The sequence below is a fragment of the Silene latifolia genome, chromosome 3 (genome assembly GCF_048544455.1).
Source record: "Silene latifolia isolate original U9 population chromosome 3, ASM4854445v1, whole genome shotgun sequence".
Taxonomy (NCBI): Eukaryota; Viridiplantae; Streptophyta; class Magnoliopsida; order Caryophyllales; family Caryophyllaceae; genus Silene; species Silene latifolia.
The window spans coordinates 74,319,664-74,339,150 of NC_133528.1; the positions used below are offsets into that span (position 1 = coordinate 74,319,664).

The following is a 19,487-nucleotide window of genomic DNA, read 5'->3' on the forward strand; positions in this document are numbered from 1 at the left end:
TAGGGCGGTTTAAGGACCGAAAGGTGACGACCATAGCTCCTCTTATCAATAGTCTAATCGCCTTAGTATTCCCGATAGTATAAGATCTGATAGCTGCCACGGTGGACCGACTCTTAGCATACTACCCTTCTCCTATTGTTAATTTTTCTTATTCATTTCCCTCGCTTAGTCTCTAGTTAGTTAAATCAAATCAAACCCCCATTTCTGTGACACCCTGACAGACCGAATTAAACAGATAGATAGCAACTTAGCCTCCCTGTGGAGATCGACCCTACTTACCGCTGACTTCTGTTAGTAGTAACTTAGGTATTTATTTTTGGTACAAAACGACCGTATCAACAATGATGAGAAAAGATCCTTGCATCCCCGAGGAAATCTCCAAGGATCTTATGAAGAAAAAGGAAGAAAAGAAGAAGAAACGAGACTGCCCAGCAATCCGTGCGTCTTCCCCAGAAGACGCCCGTCCACCACCCTACAATCCGTGCGTCTTCACCCCAAGACGCCCGGGCAAAAGCTCCAGAAGACGCCCGTCTTCACCACAAGACGCCCGGGCAGAGACCACCAAATCCGCCCGTCCCGTGCTAAAGACGCCCAGATTCCCAGGCAGACCCATTTCGTCTTCTTCAAGCTTCAAGGAAGGATGCACATCTTTTTCTAGAGACCGGAGTCTCCCTAGAGACCGGAGTCTTTCCAAGAAGACCGGCGTTTCCTCAACAAGGGACTTAATCGTCATTTAAGCCCTTAGTTAACCCTAATTCATACACCTAATCCCCACTATAAATACCCCATTAGTCTAATTAGAAGAGCATGTTCTTCTTAGCAATCTTTAGTGTAGTTAATATAAATCAAATCTTTCTTTAATCTTGTAATCAACATTTAATCAAGTTTTAATACAAGTTTTATTTCCTTATACTCTCTCTTGTTCATCCTTTATTTTGGGTAATTGAAGATTATTTGGGTTATTGTTGGGAGATTGACAACCTTCCAATCAAGCATCAAGTACTTCTTTTATTCTTTGCTTTATTATTGGAATCATTAGTAGGTATAATTCTCTTAATCCCTTTTTAATTATTGTTAATCACTTTCAGTTATTCATCATATTTCACTTTGTTGGTATGATTGACAACCTTGCTAGCATGTTCAACATGATAATGAGTGAGTAGTTTCCTTAGCTAGGGTTAATGGGTAATTAGGGGAAACCAACATGGGGAATGATTCATGCTTAAATTAATATGCTTTCATAGTTTATTTGCTTGCTTGTTGTGATCTCAATTTATGCACATGTGATGTTTGATGAAATGTGAGCCTATGAATCCTTGCATTTTTTACCCATCACCTATCTTTTCAATGAGACTTGTAAGATATAAACCAACTCGAGTCTCATTAGACCATGCATATTGTTGAGTAGGGAGGATTAAGTCGACTTGTAGGTGTTGTACTATCTAATCGATTCGGCTCCGGGACCAAAACTTTCCTAGGATTGTAAGATATAAACCAACTCGATCCATCACAACAATAATTGCTTGCTTATAACTTGAGAATATATTTGTATGATCAATTCCCATGAAACCCCTATGACCCCATGACACCCTAGTGCCTTTTTATCAATTGTTTACATCCCTTTTAATTCATCTTGCTTGTTTACTTTCATTGCTATTTAGTTTAGTGACCTTCTACATCAAACCCCAATTGTGACACCCCTTAAGACACCACTAGTTGCAATAGAAATCTCATCTCAATTCCCGTCCCTTGGGATCCGACCTTTACTTGACTCTTTACTAATTGTAGAGTTGTTTGTGAAGTTATAAATTGTGTTTTGGTCTAGGTGCTCCTAACGACAAGTAACCGAAAGACATAGTCCCGACTAAAAATGGCGCCGTTGCCGGGGACGGTGTTAACTTGATTTAGATTTTCTTACATTGTTATTAGTTGTGTCTTTCTTTGCCTTGGGGAAGTAAAACTCCTTAAGGTTTGTTCTAATTATTTTCAAGTTGTTTGATATTTTGCATGTCTAGAAGGTCACAAGGTGACTTGTTACCTTTTGATCACGAATTTGAAAGAACTTTGACAACCAATAGAAGACTTGCTAAGAGAACTTTTAGAGGTATTGGTGAGGTTGTAGATATTCAACCAAATACCATTGAGTTCATCAACCCTTTTGCAAGAGAAGGTGAGGAGAACCCAACACAAAATCCAACACAAAATCAACCCACAATGCCTAAGCTTTCATCACATTCCGTACCCACCGAGGAGAACCTACCCAATGGTACTCCCACACCACAACATCTAACCGGAAATTTTATTGCCCAATCCGCATTTATCCAATTAGTCGAAAGAAGCCAATTTGGGGGGATGCCTAGTGAAGACCCTCACTCTCATATGGAAACCTTTTGTGACTATTGTGATGCGATTTCTCAAACCGGTGTAACTCAAGACCAAATTCGATGGGTCTTATTTCCTTTTTCTCTAATTGGCACCGCGAAACAATGGTTGAAAGGCCTTGATAAGGCTACTCTCGGAATTGATTCTTGGAAGAAGTTGGCTCTAGCTTTCTACAAAAAGTTCTATCCACCGGAAAAGACTAACATGCTAAGAGCTCAAATCACGGGTTTTAAGCAAAGGGATGAAAAATCTTTGAATGAAGCTTGGGAGCGGTTTAAGGGAATTTGTCGCTCATGTCCTCACCATGGACTTAGCGAGTGGTTCTTGGTACAACAATTTTGGAACGGTCTTTATGAAGATTCAAGGAACATTCTCAACATGGGATCAAATGGAATGTTCACCGAAGTTGATGACAATCAAACTTGGAACAAAATTGAGGAAATGGCGGTCCATAACTCACAATATAGTAGACCTCGCAAGGCTACTAGAGGAGGAAAGCATGAAGTGGACTCCATTACTCAATTGGGTGCTCAACTTAGTGCTCACATTGATACCATCAATTTGAAGTTTGAAAAAGCTATGGCTAGACTTGAAGAAGCCTCAAAATCACCAAAGCATCATGTTAATGCCATGACGGCATCTTCATCAATCCCAAGTGGGATATGTGAGAATTGTGGAACTTTGGGACATGACCAAAGTGAATGTAGGGGAACAAATGAACAAGTGAATGCTTTCCAAGCATACAAGAGTGGTACCCCTTATTCCAACTATTACAATGAAAACACCAAATTCCATCCAAATCACTCATACAAAAGCCAAAATGTTCAAAACCCTCAACCAACATACACCCCACCTCCCATGAGAAACCAAAATCAAAGACCCTTTTACAACCAAAACCAAGGTTACCAAAATCAAACTCCATACAATCAACAAAATGACCAAGGTTTTGATGTTCAAAAAGCGGTCCTTCAAATGCAAAAGAATCAACAAGAATTTTTCACTCAAATGCAAAAGGATAGCCAAGCAAAGGAAATCACCATCAACAACATCCTAGCTCACACCAAAATGTTGGAAACCCAATTGACTCAACTAGCGTCTTCAAGCTCACAAAGACAAATAGGGATATTACCACCTCAAAGTAATCCCCCAAGACATGAAACGGTTAGTGCCATTCACTTGAGAAGTGGTACAAGGTATGAAGCACCGAAGAAGCAAGTTGAGGATGAAGTTGCGGAAGCTAGTGACAAAGAAGAAATTGTGCATAACTCCAAGGATGGGGAACCATCAAAAGACGAAATTTCAAAAAAAAATGAAGACAAGGTCAAGGAGAAGGAGCCCATTGTGATTAGACTTCCTTTTCCGAGTCGTCAAGCCAAACCCAAATTTGATGACCAACTCGGAAAATTTATGGAAATTGTGAAGAATTTGGAAGTCTCAATTCCTTTCACGGAATTAATCAATCACGTGCCGGCCTATGCAAAATACATGAAAGACATCCTCACAAAGAAGAAGTCGATCCGGAAGCTTGAGACTATCGCCTTCACTAAGGTGAGTAGTGCAATACTTCAAGGGAGTTCACCTCCAAAACTCAAAGATCCGGGAAGCTTCTCAATACCGTGTACCATTGGCGACACCACGATCAACAAAGCCTTATGTGATCTAGGGGCTAGTGTGAGTGTTATGCCATACTCAGTGAGTAAAAGGTTGGGGATGGGAGAGCTTAAATGCACCAATATCACACTCCAAATGGCCGATAGATCGACGAAGACACCATTAGGGATATGGGAAGATGTTCCCGTAAGAGTTGGGAAATTTTTCATCCCGGTGGACTTTGTCATTGTTGACATGGAAGAAGACTCCAACATTCCAATCATTCTAGGAAGACCTTTCTTACACACCGCGGGTGCGGTGATTGATGTGAAGCATGGAGAGCTCACTCTAGAAGTGGGAGATGAGAGCATAACGTTCAATCTTGACAAGACCATGAGAGCTCCTCGTTTGCATGAACCATGCTTTATGATTGATCATTATAGCCGGAAGAATGATAGGAAGAAGTCGGAACTCCAATGGAAGAAGAAAATTGAAGATGCTCCACTCAAAGAGCAAGTGAATTGTAACAAAGAGAGCTTGGAAAGCTCACCAAAGTCAAGCAATGAAGAGGATGGCCTCATTGGCCAAGACAAGAAAGTGGGAGAGTTGTCTCTATCAACTCAAGAGATCTTTAGTGATCAAGTAGATGAAGTTTGTGGTCTTTGGGACGATGAATTTGAAGGAATTTTCAATCCCTATATTGGCAATGCTATCGATCAAGACCGACAACAAGGGCAAAGGTCTATTGAAGATCTTTATCATGATAATGAACAAGCTTTTGATTACTTCTTCAAGGTGTCGAGCAACATCAACAACACCTTGGACATGCCCCCATGACATCTCACTAAGGATGAGAGTTTGGTGGAGTCCTCCCTAAACCACCATTTGTAAATATTTCTAACTCCCTAACTCGCAGTTTAATTCTTACATTGCATTTTTGTCATTTTTGGATTTTTATGCTTTGATCAAGATAATTATCATTTTTGAGAGAAGTGAGGGAGGGACTAATGATTTTAATTGATGTGTAGTGCTTTAGCTTAGTGTGGGGATAACAATTGCCTAGGCTATTCATGCCTTAGTAGTGCCCCTACAATGAAGAACACGGGATTTTGAAGAATGAAAAATGACACGGGATATGCAAGTACACGGATGGAACTGAATCCGGGTAAAACAGGGAGAATCCGAGCGTTTTCTAGGGAATCTGCCCGTCTTCAAGCAATCCGGGCGTCTTTGTCAAAATCCGCCCGTCCATGTGAGCTGAGAATTTGAAATTTTGGGACTGTTGATAAATCCGAGCGTCTTTGCTGAAAGACGCCCGTCTTTAGGCGAGAATTCCCAACCCAGAACAGACAGAATCCGAGCGTCCCGAAGGAAAGATGCCCGTCTTCCCCTGCTATTTCAAATTTTTCGGGTCTTTTATAAACCCCCTCCCACATTCATTTCTTCATTTCTTCATTCAAAACACTACCCATAAACCCCAAAACTCAAAACCCTCATCCTCTCCATCACCAAAACAAGATTTCCTCAACCAAATTCAACAAAATCAAATCCAAACTTCCTTTTAACAACAATTAATCACTCCTCTTCCAACAAAAATCAAACCAAGCACCAAAATCTTCAACCTTTGAGTCGATTTTTGAAATTTATAAAGGCAAAGCCTTTCATCTTAAAATCGATTTAGGTATACTTGGAAATTGAAGATTTTAACTCTTTTCTTGGTTAAATCATCAATGGCAAGGACAAAAGGAGCAACAAAGGCACCTAAGGCAAAGGCACTCTCAACAAGACAAAAGAGTCTTCAAGCAAAGAAAGCCTCATTGGCTATGGTGGTAGCTAGTTCAAACTTGGAAGTGCAACAACAACAACCTCCCTTGGAAGCAACAACATCAACAACTCCGGAAATTGCTCAACTTTCGAACTATCCGGAGGTAATTTTCATTTCTAACTCCCATAGGGAAACATTTGCCAAGTATGCTAGAATATCCTTTCTATCCACCAAGTTTATTTGTGAAGATGCCTTGAACAAGTTGGGTGTCCTTGAACAAACTAAAGCCTTCTTTGAAGCCATGGGGTTGGAAAAATTGTTTGCTACAAAAGAATTGACATACCCCTCCCTTACCTTAGAATTCTTGAGTTCTTTGAAAGTTACTAAGGTAGAGACTAGGGAAAACATCGAGTTCCGCCTTGCTAATGTGAGTAGGCGCATCACCTTTGATGAAATGGGTAAAGCATCGTGTCTTAGTGATTCACCTAGTTATTTCAAGAATCCCGTAAAGTATGACCCCGCTCCTCTTTGGGAGGCGATTTCCGGAAGGAAATTTGAGAACTATCATGCTAGTCGCGCTCTATTAGTCCACCATCCGGGCATTAGATTGTGGCACAAGGTCATCGGGAATACCATCATTGCAAGAAAAGACACCAACCACTTTACCAAGCTCGATTGTGTTCTTCTTGAGTCGACCTTAAATATTGGAAGGGAATTCACCACGCCTTACAATTCTCTAAGGCTTTTGGTGGAAAGATGGCTAAATGTTGATTGTGGGAAGCAAGGCACCACCGTTATTGTGAATGGAGGTCTAGTCACTCTTTTGGCTAAGTACTTTGATCCGAACTTCAACAAGGATAGCATGTATGTGGCGAAAAAGGGGGGTCATCTCATTGACATGGATGCTATGATTAACAAGTACAAGTGGGTCACTCATAACCCTCTTGACACCAAGTATGGGTGGCTCAGCAATGAGGCTAGATCTTTTACTTTGCCTTCCAAGATTTGTCGTTTGAGTGTCCATCGGACCAACTACCTCCTTCCCCTCTCAAAAGAAGCCGAATACATCATTCGACAACAAAGGGGTGAAATTGAAATTCCCTCCTCCTCCATTGTCACACCACCCTATCCATTCAAGTATCAAGAGTTCAAACCCGAAGGTGTTGAAGCAAGCAAAGATTATATGACTCTACTTATGCAAAAGATGCACAAACAAGCTTTTAAGGATCGGGAAGATGCATACTTAGCCCAATATCCACCCCTCCTTCATTTAGCTAGGCAAGGACTACTTGATCCTTCATGTCCTTTGCCTAGTTGGGCGGATAGGAAAGTCTTCTTTCCGAGTGCATCTAGGGGTGAGATTCCGGGTGACGATGAGGTTGTCGGTGATGAGGTTGTTGATGATAACATTGAGGAAGAGGCTAGTGATGAAGAAGAAAAGGATGATGAAGGAAGTGAAGAGGGAAGTGATGATGAGTCCACTTCTATTGAGGAAGATGATGATAATGATGATATGGTGGAAGACTAGCAAGCTTTGGAGGGTCCTACCCTGTTGAGGTTTGTCTACTTCTTTCTTTGTTTTTATTTATTTATCTTGATCATGGTTGGAGTAGTCCTAGCAACATAGAGGACTAACACCTCGGCCCCATTGAGGTGTTCTTTTTTCATTGTTCCCACTTATGAAAATCCAAAATGACAATTTAGTTTCATGCATTGCATGTTGTGTGCATGAACTACCCCCAACTTTAGGACATTAGAAATAATGTCTAACTCGGTTTGGGGAAGTACATGCATACGCAACGGGAGGTAATCTAAATTACGCTCTCCGTCATAAACAAAAACCCATGCATCATGTAGTGTAGATTAGTGTAGCTTGCATTTAGTGTAGAAATCATGCATCATGTTTGCATGATTTCCCATCATTTTGGCCATTGAGGACAATGCCCATATTAGTGTGGGGATGGGGAATTCTAACTTAACTTTTATTCAAAAATCCAAAAAAATTGAAAAATTTCAAAAAACCATAAAAATTTGAAAAATTGGAAAAACAAAAAACAAGTTCATTTCCTTTGTAGTGTAGTCTTGTATATATTGTGTTTGTTCATCCTTGTTCACATTGATTGACTACGCCACATCCGAGACATGAGGATATTGAAGACCGCATGGTATGATCTTTCCAATCCCCTTTTTCCTCTTTATGTTAATGACTATGTGTCTTTATTTTGATTGATGCGGTATAAACAATGTGATTATAGGATTGCATTTAGATTATTTGGCATACTAGTTGGTAGAAGCATATGCATTAGGATGTATATATGTTAGTTGCATCATGGCATGTAGTTGCATGTTAGAAAAATTTTGCGAAACCGTCTACTTGGGAAGCTTGACAAGTGTATATAGGCCCTAGTAGATGCTTTTTTCTTCTTAAGACTTTGCTTGTTAGAATACTTGTAAAACACCCTAGGATGTGTCATGCTAGTATCCTTTGACCCATGGATTAAGGCCTAGTCAAGAGTACCTTGTGGTGTGATAACTCCTTGGCTACTGTTTATTCCAAGGTGACCCTTGAAACCATGCATCCATCATCCATGTTCTACCACATTTTTGTCATCAAAGGGAATGGGCCCAAAAAGAAATCAATTTGAGTTCAATGAAATGAAAAGTGAAAGAACGTTTGCAAAAAAAATGCATCAAATGAAAAGAGGAGCAAAAATAGAACTCCTAAAGCTTCAAATATAAGGCACCCTCACTACATATGGGGTGACTTTGAAAATGTTCAAAAAGAAATGGAAAAAGTTGTCAAGTGTTGAAATGCCAAAAATCAAAAAGAAATGGCAAGAAAGTGTTCTCAAATGTTATATGCCACAAGAAATTGGGGGGAAAACAAAAACAAAAGCTAACTCCCAAAGTGAAACTCAAAAATCTATTGATCCCTTTATCCATCGTATCCATTTTTGTGCATGGTAGAGAGGGGATGACCCTTCTTCTTGTCTAGGTAAGAGGGGGAATTCCGCGATCCTCCAGTGTTTCTAACACCATAGGGAGTATATTCTTGACAAAAGCATTTAACGATTGAGGACAAAGGTACCCTAGCTTGACACAATTTGGAGGTGATTTATTGGTATCCTTCTAGGCTTAGTAGTTTGAAGAAATTGCATCTATGAAGGAGTGTGTACCCTTGAATTGCTTCCCTTAAAGATAATTTACGCCACTTAGATGAGGAAAGTGGTTATTCTTTTGTAGATGTATCCATTACTTGATTTTGTGTGCTTAACGATTGGATGTGTCGCCATTTTGGCAAGACCCACCTTGCCTTGCAAGAAGGCATCCTACCTCATGGTTGTCTTGTTGTGAGTTGAAGGGGCGGAGTGAGACCCGCTAATTGTCTCATATCGGCTATGTTATTAGGTTAGTTTAAATAATGGTCCTAGTCTTTGTCACCTCTTTACTCGGGACGAGCAAAGGTTCGGTTTGGGGATATTTGATGTGACCATAATTAGAGCATATTTAGTCCCCGAATTAGCCTTGTTCCCATGCTTTTTAGTGCATATTTGGGTCATTTATTGTCTTTAGTTCTTTGTTTTGCATATTCTTTGAGGTTTTGATCCCTTGGTAGGAAAGGAGTGCAAACCTTGCATTTTCATGGCAAAATGAGACTAAATTGATTGAATTCAATGACCAAGCATCAAGGAGAGACAAGATTAGAAGGCCTTTGTACATACAATAGTAGATGGGCAATGATGAGAAAAGATCCTTGCATCCCCGAGGAAATCCCCAAGGATCTTATGAAGAAAAAGGAAGAAAAGAAGAAGAAACGAGACTGCCCAGCAATCCGTGCGTCTTCCCCAGAAGACGCCCGTCCACCACCCTACAATCCGTGCGTCTTCACCCCAAAACGCCCGGGCAAAAGCTCCAGAAGACGCCCATCTTCACCACAAGACGCCCGGGCAGAGACCACCAAATCCGCCCGTCCCGTGCTAAAGACGGCCGGATTTCCAGACAGACCCATTTCGTCTTCTTCAAGCTTCAAGGAAGGATGCACATCTTTTTCTAGAGACCGGAGTCTCCCTAGAGACCGGAGTCTTTCCAAAAAGACCGGCGTTTCCTCAACAAGGGACTTAATCGTCATTTAAGCCCTTAGTTAACCCTAATTCATACACCTAACCCCCACTATAAATACCCTATTAGTCTAATTAGAAGAGCATGTTCTTCTTAGCAATCTTTAGTGTAGTTAATATAAATCAAATCTCTCTTTAATCTTGTAATCAACATTTAATCAAGTTTTAATACAAGTTTTATTTCCTTAATCTCTCTCTTGTTCATCCTTTATTTTGGGTAATTGAAGATTATTTGGGTTATTATTGGGAGATTGACAACCTTCCAATCAAGCATCAAGTACTTCTTTTATTCTTTGCTTTATTATTGGAATCATTAGTAGGTATAATTCTCTTAATCCCTTTTTAATTATTGTTAATCACTTTCATTTATTCATCATGTTTCACTTTGTTGGTATGATTGACAACCTTGCTAGCATGTTCAAAATGATAATGAGTGAGTAGTTTCCTTAGCTAGGGTTAATGGGTATGTGGACAACGCCCGCGGGAACTGCGTCCGCGGGATCCACACTAGGCATAATCGACTCGAGGTTCTTTCGAATCGAATTAAGACAAATTAGAGTCGCCACCACGTTATTTGGGAACTTGGAACTGTTCAAGTAAACATTACACCTTTCATCGAAAAGCATAAAGCCAATCGACTACGAGTGATTAAAGATAAAGACTTGTACCCTATATCACTCGATTTGAATGACTCTCGTAATCCAATGGTATTTAGATGGATCCACAAACCATAGATCTTGAGTAAGGGGTGAGGGTACGTGTTAGGAAGCCCATAAGGACACCTGACCCCGCCCGTCGATAACGGCCTTTACTAAGTCAAGTATCGGATTTCAAACAAGGTCGTAGCTACTGCGATATATGATATGCAAACATCGTTTTAAATCCCTAACATGTGAAGTTTCTATGTCGATTTAGATGCAACTAAACTAACTTTGTCAAAGTTGTAATTTAGCATGTGGGTTGATTGATCTAACAACATACAAAGCAAACAAGGCTTAAGGGGAATGGGGGAGCCGTTGGGATCTACCCTATTACAACCCAGGCATTTCATGCCGACACAACGAGAATTTAGAGATACAACTCGATCTAAATACAATTGCTATATACGACACCATACACGACACATGGCCATTCGGCCTAGGAAAACGTGCACAAAGGGGTGGCCCACGGTTTACATAACTCACGGCCTTGGGTCACTCCTCGTAATGCGTGCTTTCGCTTAATCTTATCGAATTAGACATTGGGTCACACACCAAAGCATGCATTAGCATAAATCGGGCCATGTTGCTTTAAACAACATGCGATTTACTACGCTCTTACATGAATTGGAGCACAACCGTCTAACCAAATGAGACTAAGGTTTTAGAAGAGGTTTTGACTCGATAAAAGAAAACTAATTACAAGTGAATTACCAGAGACGACCTGATAAGCAAAAGGTAATTACAAAATACAAAACAACGATGAATAAACGATGTAAAGATGAAGCAAGAATGACAAAAGGCACGGCCAAGCACACGGCCCCAGACACGGCCACCCTATTTCCTAGGTTAGGTTCATTAGGTTAGATATATTTGCAAAGCGATATGGGATGTACATTAGAAATTAATGATAAAAGAGCTCAGAAAGCTTCGCCTGAAACCGAGTGTTCTACACGGCCTAAAGGGGTCGAATTAGGTCAAGTTCGCTAATTAAGTTAACTCATCGAGTGTTAATAAGAAGGTGCTAATCATGCACTCTTATACTAGCGAGAAATTAGGTGAAAAGAGAGATGCATTCAATTAGGTTATAGAATTGTTGGTCGATTTTAATGCTTGTGTCGAAGCACCCTAACATGTCTAATTAGGTTATTTAAACGATCTAATGTCATCTAAACGAAACATATGTTAACAAACAGGGGTCGAACTAACATGTGACGGGTCCTAGGGTAGGTCGAATTGAACGAAACAAGCAAGGGGTCAAAAGCGAGGAACGAAGTTAGGATTCGTTTTATTAATGCCCTACCTTGAACACGAGGATATGTAAATGAGACGGGGGATACGACCGACCGATGTGGCGGATTTCTTTCCCATCTCAAGTCAACGGGGGTGTTCGTGGTGGTACTTTAACTCATACTCGGACTAAACTAGTTTCATAGTTAAAGATATCAAACGACAAACAAAACGACAAACAACGTAAAACGAACAATAAAAAAACAAACATAAAAGAACGAAATAAAAAGGAGAAGAGGAGGATTTGATGCACCCTCAACCTACATGTATCGTTGACACCGTCTTGGGTCGTAATCGATGGTAGATTTTATCTCGAGAGGCCATCGTCGACGAAGGAACAAAGCAAACAACACGTTTTTTTGCAAATCTGGACAGCAACTTTCAAATTGCAATTTCTCACTCCTTTCACGGTGAAAATTAGATTTAAAAGATTTTTGAAAACTAGAAAGAGAGTACAACAAAGATCTTAAAACAAACCACGCTCGTTTTGAGTTATTGGGCACGAAAAACGAGCACAAACAGAACTGGACAGACAGGAAAAGCCGCGAAAACAGAGTGTATGACACTCTGTTTTTCGAGGGGATTCGTGTACTCTCAAGGTCAATTTGGCTCGTGAATCTTTGTCTAAAATGTAGGTGGATGTTATATGGTTAATTCGGAACAAGAAACTCGAATTTTAATGGAGATTTGAAGGGGAAACGAATTGTATTTCGAGAGAGACAGAAACTGTTTCAGTTTGGATGTCTCGGTTTTGTCGAGGGTTTTGAGAGGCAATTAGGGTTTGTTTCTGGAGTTTAATGCTTGTGAGTGACGGTAGTATGTATGGAGAACTTAGAGGAATGAATGTATGGTGGAGGGGAGGTATTTATAGGGAGTTAAAGTAGGGTTTAAGAGAGCAACAAGCAGTCGGGTTCGGTTTGCATAGCTGCTGTCCATCAGCTATTTCGTGGGGTTTTTAGGGTTTGTATGGGGGGTTTGCTTGGTGGTTAAGCTAAGGTAATATGGGTAGGATACTAGGGTATGATTTAGGGTTAATGGGCACGGGTTTAAGGGGTGTTTGGAGCGGGTTTGAGGCTCGGGTTTGAGCTCGCAAAACAGGGGATGAGGCCGTGTTATTTGCGGGCTGTTTATGGAGTGTTTGGGACGGGAATTGGATGGGTTAAACAAAGGGTTTGGGGTAGGCTTCAGCTAAGAATCGAACACGGGTCATGGGAGAGGAGGTTGGGCCGAAAGTGCGTCGAAAATCGAGCCCAAATCAAGTAGAAAACGAGCTCAAAATCGCGTATAAAATCGTTGTAAAAATCGAGTTCTTCAAATACGATTTATAAACGATATAAATTGATTTTTCAAATCAAATAACTAATGAATGATTTTTCAAATCAAAAAATATATTTTATTTTCAATAAAATAAATTTAAGAAAATAAATTAAAACAATAAAATGAATTCACTTTAAAAAAACATTTAATTTAAATATCATTTAAATTAATAAAATACTTCATCGACAACGCTCATTCTACATCGTAAAAACGAGCCCAAATAATGACAATGACAACTAAAGAATACATGTGTCCTATCATCATAGGGTGTTTGTCGGGTTCTCTATAAATTCCAATATCAACGGATACGGGTATCTACAGAGCCCCCACTTTGACTGAGGCTTGGACAAGGCGAAAGTCAAAGTATACCCCAGGTCCCTCTCGACCGAGGATTTCACGGGTCGTTTATAGTCCATTAGACTTGCGTATATAAGCTCGCTTGACCATAAGAAGAGATCATACCTGAAACTTCGTTGGGGATTAACTCTTACTTCCGTTTCGTCAAATTATCATCGTTGGTCGTCGACCCATAAAATTGGATATATGGTGGATTGAGCCTTATCCTTAGGCGCCTACGTATCCGTTTCTGACGGAATCAAACCCGCATCGTAGTTCCGCAACTGCTGACACATGCCCAAAGTTTATCATCTGCTGGCGTTTGTCCAAAATTCATCATCTCCGACATTTGCCCAAAATTTATCATCTCTTTGGCACTTGTCCGAAATTCATTATCTGTTGAGACTTGCCCAAAGCTTATCATCTCGTTTGGCAGTGCCCAAGTGGGACGGGACTTTCCAAGGAGGTTGCCGCCGCTTTCATCATTTGCTTTCAGCTACGGAATTCTTCCATTTCATACTCTTGTATTGAATTGAATTCTGAGTGGATGTCATCCATTTCATCTTGATAATGGTCTCTGAAGCCAACGGCTTCAGAGCCCCCAGTTTGCGATGGCTCTAAAGTCGAAGACTTTAGAGCCCCCAGTTGAAGCATATCCTGCTACATTTGAAACACAAAAACGTACTAGCAATAATCATCACATAAGCACATTTGGATCATCGATCTTAAAATTGGATCATTTAAAAGATTGGGTCATCGACCCGAAAATTGAATTTGAAAATTTTGAATAACTGGGCCATCGACCCGAGGTTTGAAGTTGAATTGTTGGAATGTTGGGTCGTCGACCTAAAATTAAATTTTGAATGACTGGGTCATCGACCCGAAATTTGAACAAGTTGAAAATTTTGAATAATTGGGCCATCGACCCAAAGTTTGAATTTTGAAATGAATCCCTTGGATATTGGGCCATCGACCCGAAATTTGAATTTGAAACGAATCATTTTGATTTTGAACCTTGAGATTTGAACCTTGACTTGAAATGTACCACTACTTGGATCATCTATCCATAATTTGCAAAAAGTTTTTTTTTTTGGAATTTTGAAATTTTTTGAAATCGAACTTTGATGGGTGAGCATGAAATATGACTCAGACACTCTGTATGACTTGTAAACAACGTGGGCGTAGCCCACTACCGTAAAACAAAAAAGAAAATAAAACCGTAAGTGTGCACGGGTTTTAATTCAAATATTGACTTGCTGGGTATTGAAAGGTAAATTGGCCGTTCCGGCGCCAAAGATGGCAAATGGAAATCACAAGGTCGTCGACTTGGGAAGGAAATATAGTATGGCATGGGCGTGCTCCCGAGGGCGCATGGGAATCACTTGGCATTGACAAGGAGGATTAAACTCACAGAGCAACAACGTTGGTTTCGCCCAGACACTAAACTCAGACTGATTTTATGAGAACACTTAGACATCACACATCACTCTTGTTGGGAACATTTTGTCATTCTTCTCCTCGCCTCCTTTCTTTTCAGCGAGTTTTCATCATTTCTTGCCACCGCCTTCTTTCTTTTCAGCGGGCTTTTACTAATTTTCCTCCACGCCTTCTTTCTTTTCAGTGGGTTTTTCATATTTTCTGTTCCCAACACAAACCCACATCTATGTGACTCAGCATCTTTGCCTAAACCGCTAGATAAAGCTCATTCCGAGACTTGACACTACTCATCTGAACCCATATCCTTATCCTAGCCTACATCGAGTGCTAAGACCGACTCAAACAAAGGTGGCTTCATTTGGACTTGGTAAAGACCCGTAAGAAACCGACAATATGACAACTTGGTTGATGAGTGGATTGAATCCCTTATTCTGAAGGACTGCCTACGTATTCGCGTGGAGCGAAATCAAATCCGACGTAGTTCGAACAAGGTGCATAAACTTGGCATTTTAATTGTGTGTACACACTCGAAGGTTTCACCTAAGGTATCATGTCGTACCCCATCTAGCCTGTAAAGTACTGTTAAATCCCGTGTCTAGGGTTGGTACAAAAGGTTGTGGTTCTTTGGGATGTGGAGCTTGGTAATAACAAGTTTGAATGGTTAACCATCATTCTGAAGGTTTGTTTTGTGGTGCTAAGGCCAATGGCTATGGCTTATATCGTGGTTGGAAAAGGTGTCTCGGTTTTGACGAAATCCGAGTGCAAATGGGTTGGAAAACAATGTGGGTTCAAATCTCCATGTCTGGACCCTAAAGGCTTGGGTGTACTAACACAAGAAGACTGATTCTCAGAATCCCTAACTATTCCCTCGTAACTGCCTCGGGAAGGACTTAGGGGTATGGATGACTGCTGATGGCACTACCTGACCATTTTGGCTTCGCCTTTGAACTTCGATCAACATTCCGACATTTTTTTTTTCTTTTTTCTTTTATTTTCTTCTTCTTTTCTTTTCTTTCTCTTTTTTTTTTCTTTTTTCTTCTTTTTCTTTTGCTTTTTTTTTTCGTCCTTTTTTTTTTCTCATCTTTTCATTCTTTTTCATCTTTTTTTTTTCTTCTCTTCTTGAAAATGGTCTTCTATTCATTCCCTTAGTCACAAATGGATACACCTTAAAAACTGGGCTTCGCCAACTAAATTGGGTTAGAATTAACAATTCTTTCTTAGAACGGGTTAATATCTTCTCTCTTCGAGAGGGGATGATTCTGTGGGAAAAAGGCTTGCCTTCCGTCATCGATATGGAAAACAAGGAACTAGTCCGAGTTCGTCCTAGAATCATCTAAAAGCCTGTCATAAGCCTGGTTTTGATGGAGGTTTTCTACCGCCAGACATGGAATAGGTAAAGGAATTAAACACGGGATCCTAGTGTACCTTACATTTTGAAACGGGACATATTTCTACCCCAGGGATGCCTTTGAGTGTGTTGTGCATTTTATCATGTTTTCGGAATGATTGAGGATTGGAAACAAGACATATTTGGAAACGAAACTGCAACTTTTATTGAATGGCAAATGCTTAACATACTCGAAGGAACGACTCCTAGGACACACCGTAGGTTATCGCGGAAAAAACGACTCAAATTCAAGAAAAGAAAGTCCTAGACTCGACTCGACTAAGATAAGAAAACAGATCCCGACTCATAATTTCAAATCTGGTCATGAGCTTCCCCTTGTTCAGCTGTCAACTTAGATGCTCGGCTTTTGTCCTTGATCCCTTCGATGGTCTGCCTCTATCCCGAGGTAGTCCTCTGAGGATCTACGCCAATGATGAAGGTTGGTGAATCGAATTGTCTTTTATTAACTTCGTTAACGAGAGGAGTACATTCTAGAGCAAGACTCCTGACTTGAATTTCATTCTTCGGGAATGGCAAGAATTCAAAGCAATCCACAAATATTTTCCCGATAAACACCCCTTTCAAGTGACATGGGCGGATAAGATGGGAATAATCGACATTGTCTTCCACAGAAACAAAGTTGGCGTGATCGCCAAATGGATTGGTGATGTTATTGGGTTTAACAGTTGGGATCGGGAGCGTTCCGTTCTCAATCATGTCTTGAATTTCGTGCTTTAGTCTAAAGCACCTTTCAGTATCGTGTCCCTTCCCTTGATGGAAGGCACAGTAGGCATTCGGTTTGTACCATTTGCCTTGTTGTTCAGCAGGTGGATCCGGAGTTGGACCGATGGGCTTCAGCTTTCCCTGGGCCATGAGCCTTTGGAGAGCGTATGTATAAGTACATCCGATATCGGTGAATGCCCTAGGTGTTTGGCGCTGCGACTTCTTCGATTGCCCTTCTAAGAGATTGATGGCTTCATCAATATGGGTCGTTGCTGGGGCCTTGGCCTTAGACGATGAGGCCCCTTGGTACCCTTTCGGCTTTTCAGCCTCTGCCCTTATGACATCATCTTCTACCTTTATCCCGATTCTTATCAATTCTTTGAAAGAGCCAAAATTCTGGTATTTCAGAGCATTGCGGTAAATAGGTCGTAGATTCTTTACGAACTTATCTACCATTTCAACTTCATCAGGCTTCTTGGCTAATTTCACGCTTTCAGCGCGCCATCTTGCAAGGAATTCAGTAAAGCCTTCTTTTTCTTTCTGTGTCATCAACTCCAATGTTCTTATGTTGGTTTGAATCTCGACATTATCAGCATATTGCTTGCAGAACTCCACCGTAATATCTTCGAAAGTGGGGAAGTTCTTAACGTCCAGATTGTAGAACAACGCCTTCGGGTGTTCATCCAGGGATTGAGCGAAAATTTCAGAGAGCATGTCAGCAGGCACTCCCTTCAGTTCTAAGTACCCCTTATAGGCCGTAACATGGTGGACTGGATCTTCTGTGCCCTTAAACTTTGGGATATCAGTGAGTACCATGTTTGTGGGCAACTTATCCTGAACTGGGGCATAGGCCCTAGCATTTTCGTAGTGGATGTTCTTCCCCTGGGAGAGTTTCAGACGGTCCTCAATGAACTTGAACCGTTTCTCCAGATCAGTCAGAGGTGGGGTAGATGAATCTTCACCCAGCTTGGATTCGATCGCATCCATTCTGGCTCTCATGAGGTTCACGGCCTCAGTGAGTTTGTTAACAGCGTCTTCCATTGCTTGAAGTCGGGTTTTTGGCGGCCTTTCTACAAGAAAACCCCGAACTGAGTCAATATTCAAATGCAAGAGCCCCTGCACACTTAAGGACACGACACCAACTTGACACAAACAAAGACTCGACTTATGACTGACTAACCAAAAGGTTCGACTCACGATTGGATTGACCTCGATTCATTTTGGGCTCGACAAAACGACACGACCCAAACCATCATAACTCGATTCTAAACTGGACTCGGTGTAACTAAACCCGTGATTGGACTAACATAGCCCATAGGTTTAAGTGAAATGCCCTAAAATGGCCTAGCTCGGACGTTTCTGTGTACTATCCTAGACCAATTGGTCGACCAACATGACTCGAATCCCAAGAGGTGAGCTTGGGTGACCCAACAGGGTCGTGTTCTATATACTTAGAACGAAACACGCCTAGCCAAACATGGCCAGGACTCGGGCACGACTCGACGCATTTCATGCTTGGTTAAGGTTCGAGAAACATTTCGGATTGAATTTGAAAAAAAACAAAAGATCGATTTGAAAATGAGATTTAAAATGAGCAGCATGCCGGCTATAAAAGCTCATTTTGGGCCGAAAAATCTAGTCCTACTTGGGCAGCATTCCGCGTTTTTAAAACCATGCTATTTTGAAAGTAAGTTGTTCAAAAGTTCGGTTTTGAAATTGATATGGAAAATTTGAAAAGACTCGGGAAATTCACCTTGCACATTGTCATTCTCATGTTCTAAGGATGTATGTTCCTAGACATTTCTAAGTCTCGGCAAGTCTTCTACAAGAAGGTCTATGCCCTCCATCCTTTTTGGGTCTTATAGAGCAAGGGCCTTTAGGTAGAGTACCTAGAAGAGCATCCCCACCATCAAGAACCACGACGAGGCGGAGCGGAAGCAAGCAAAGTGCATTTTCCTGGCATAGTGGGACGTCGCCCCCCACGCGTCACAAAGAAGCGCTGGGACGGCCCGAAAAGTCCTTAAGGGTTTATGCATGAATCGTAGCACTACGAGTAATGTTTTACTTTCCAATACTTTCTTTTCAAGTTTCACCTCGAAGGAAAAGACCCTAGAAACAAAGTGTAACTAGTCCTCTTTTCCCCAGCGGAGTCGCCAAACTGTGGACAACGCCCGCGGGAACTGCGTCCGCGGGATCCACACTAGGCATAATCGACTCGAGGTTCTTTCGAATCGAATTAAGACAAATTAGAGTCGCCGCCAAGTTTTTTGGGAACTTGGAACCGTTCAAGTCAACTTTACACCTTTCATCGAAAAGCATAAAGCCAATCGACTACGAGTGATTAAAGATAAAGACTTGTACCCTATATCACTCGATTTGAATGACTCTCGTAATCCAATGGTATTTAGATGGATCCACAAACCATAGATCTTGAGTAAGGGGTG

At 41.0% G+C, this 19,487-nt stretch overlaps 1 non-coding gene across 1 annotated transcript; it reads right to left on the reverse strand.

The window, feature by feature from the left end:
• Window positions 1–2,586: 2,586 nt before the first annotated feature.
• LOC141650802 (small nucleolar RNA R71) lies at window positions 2,587–2,693 on the reverse strand. Its single transcript, XR_012546816.1, has one exon. It is a non-coding gene; the product is annotated as a small nucleolar RNA R71 (small nucleolar RNA).
• Between the last annotated feature and the right edge of the window lie 16,794 nt (window positions 2,694–19,487).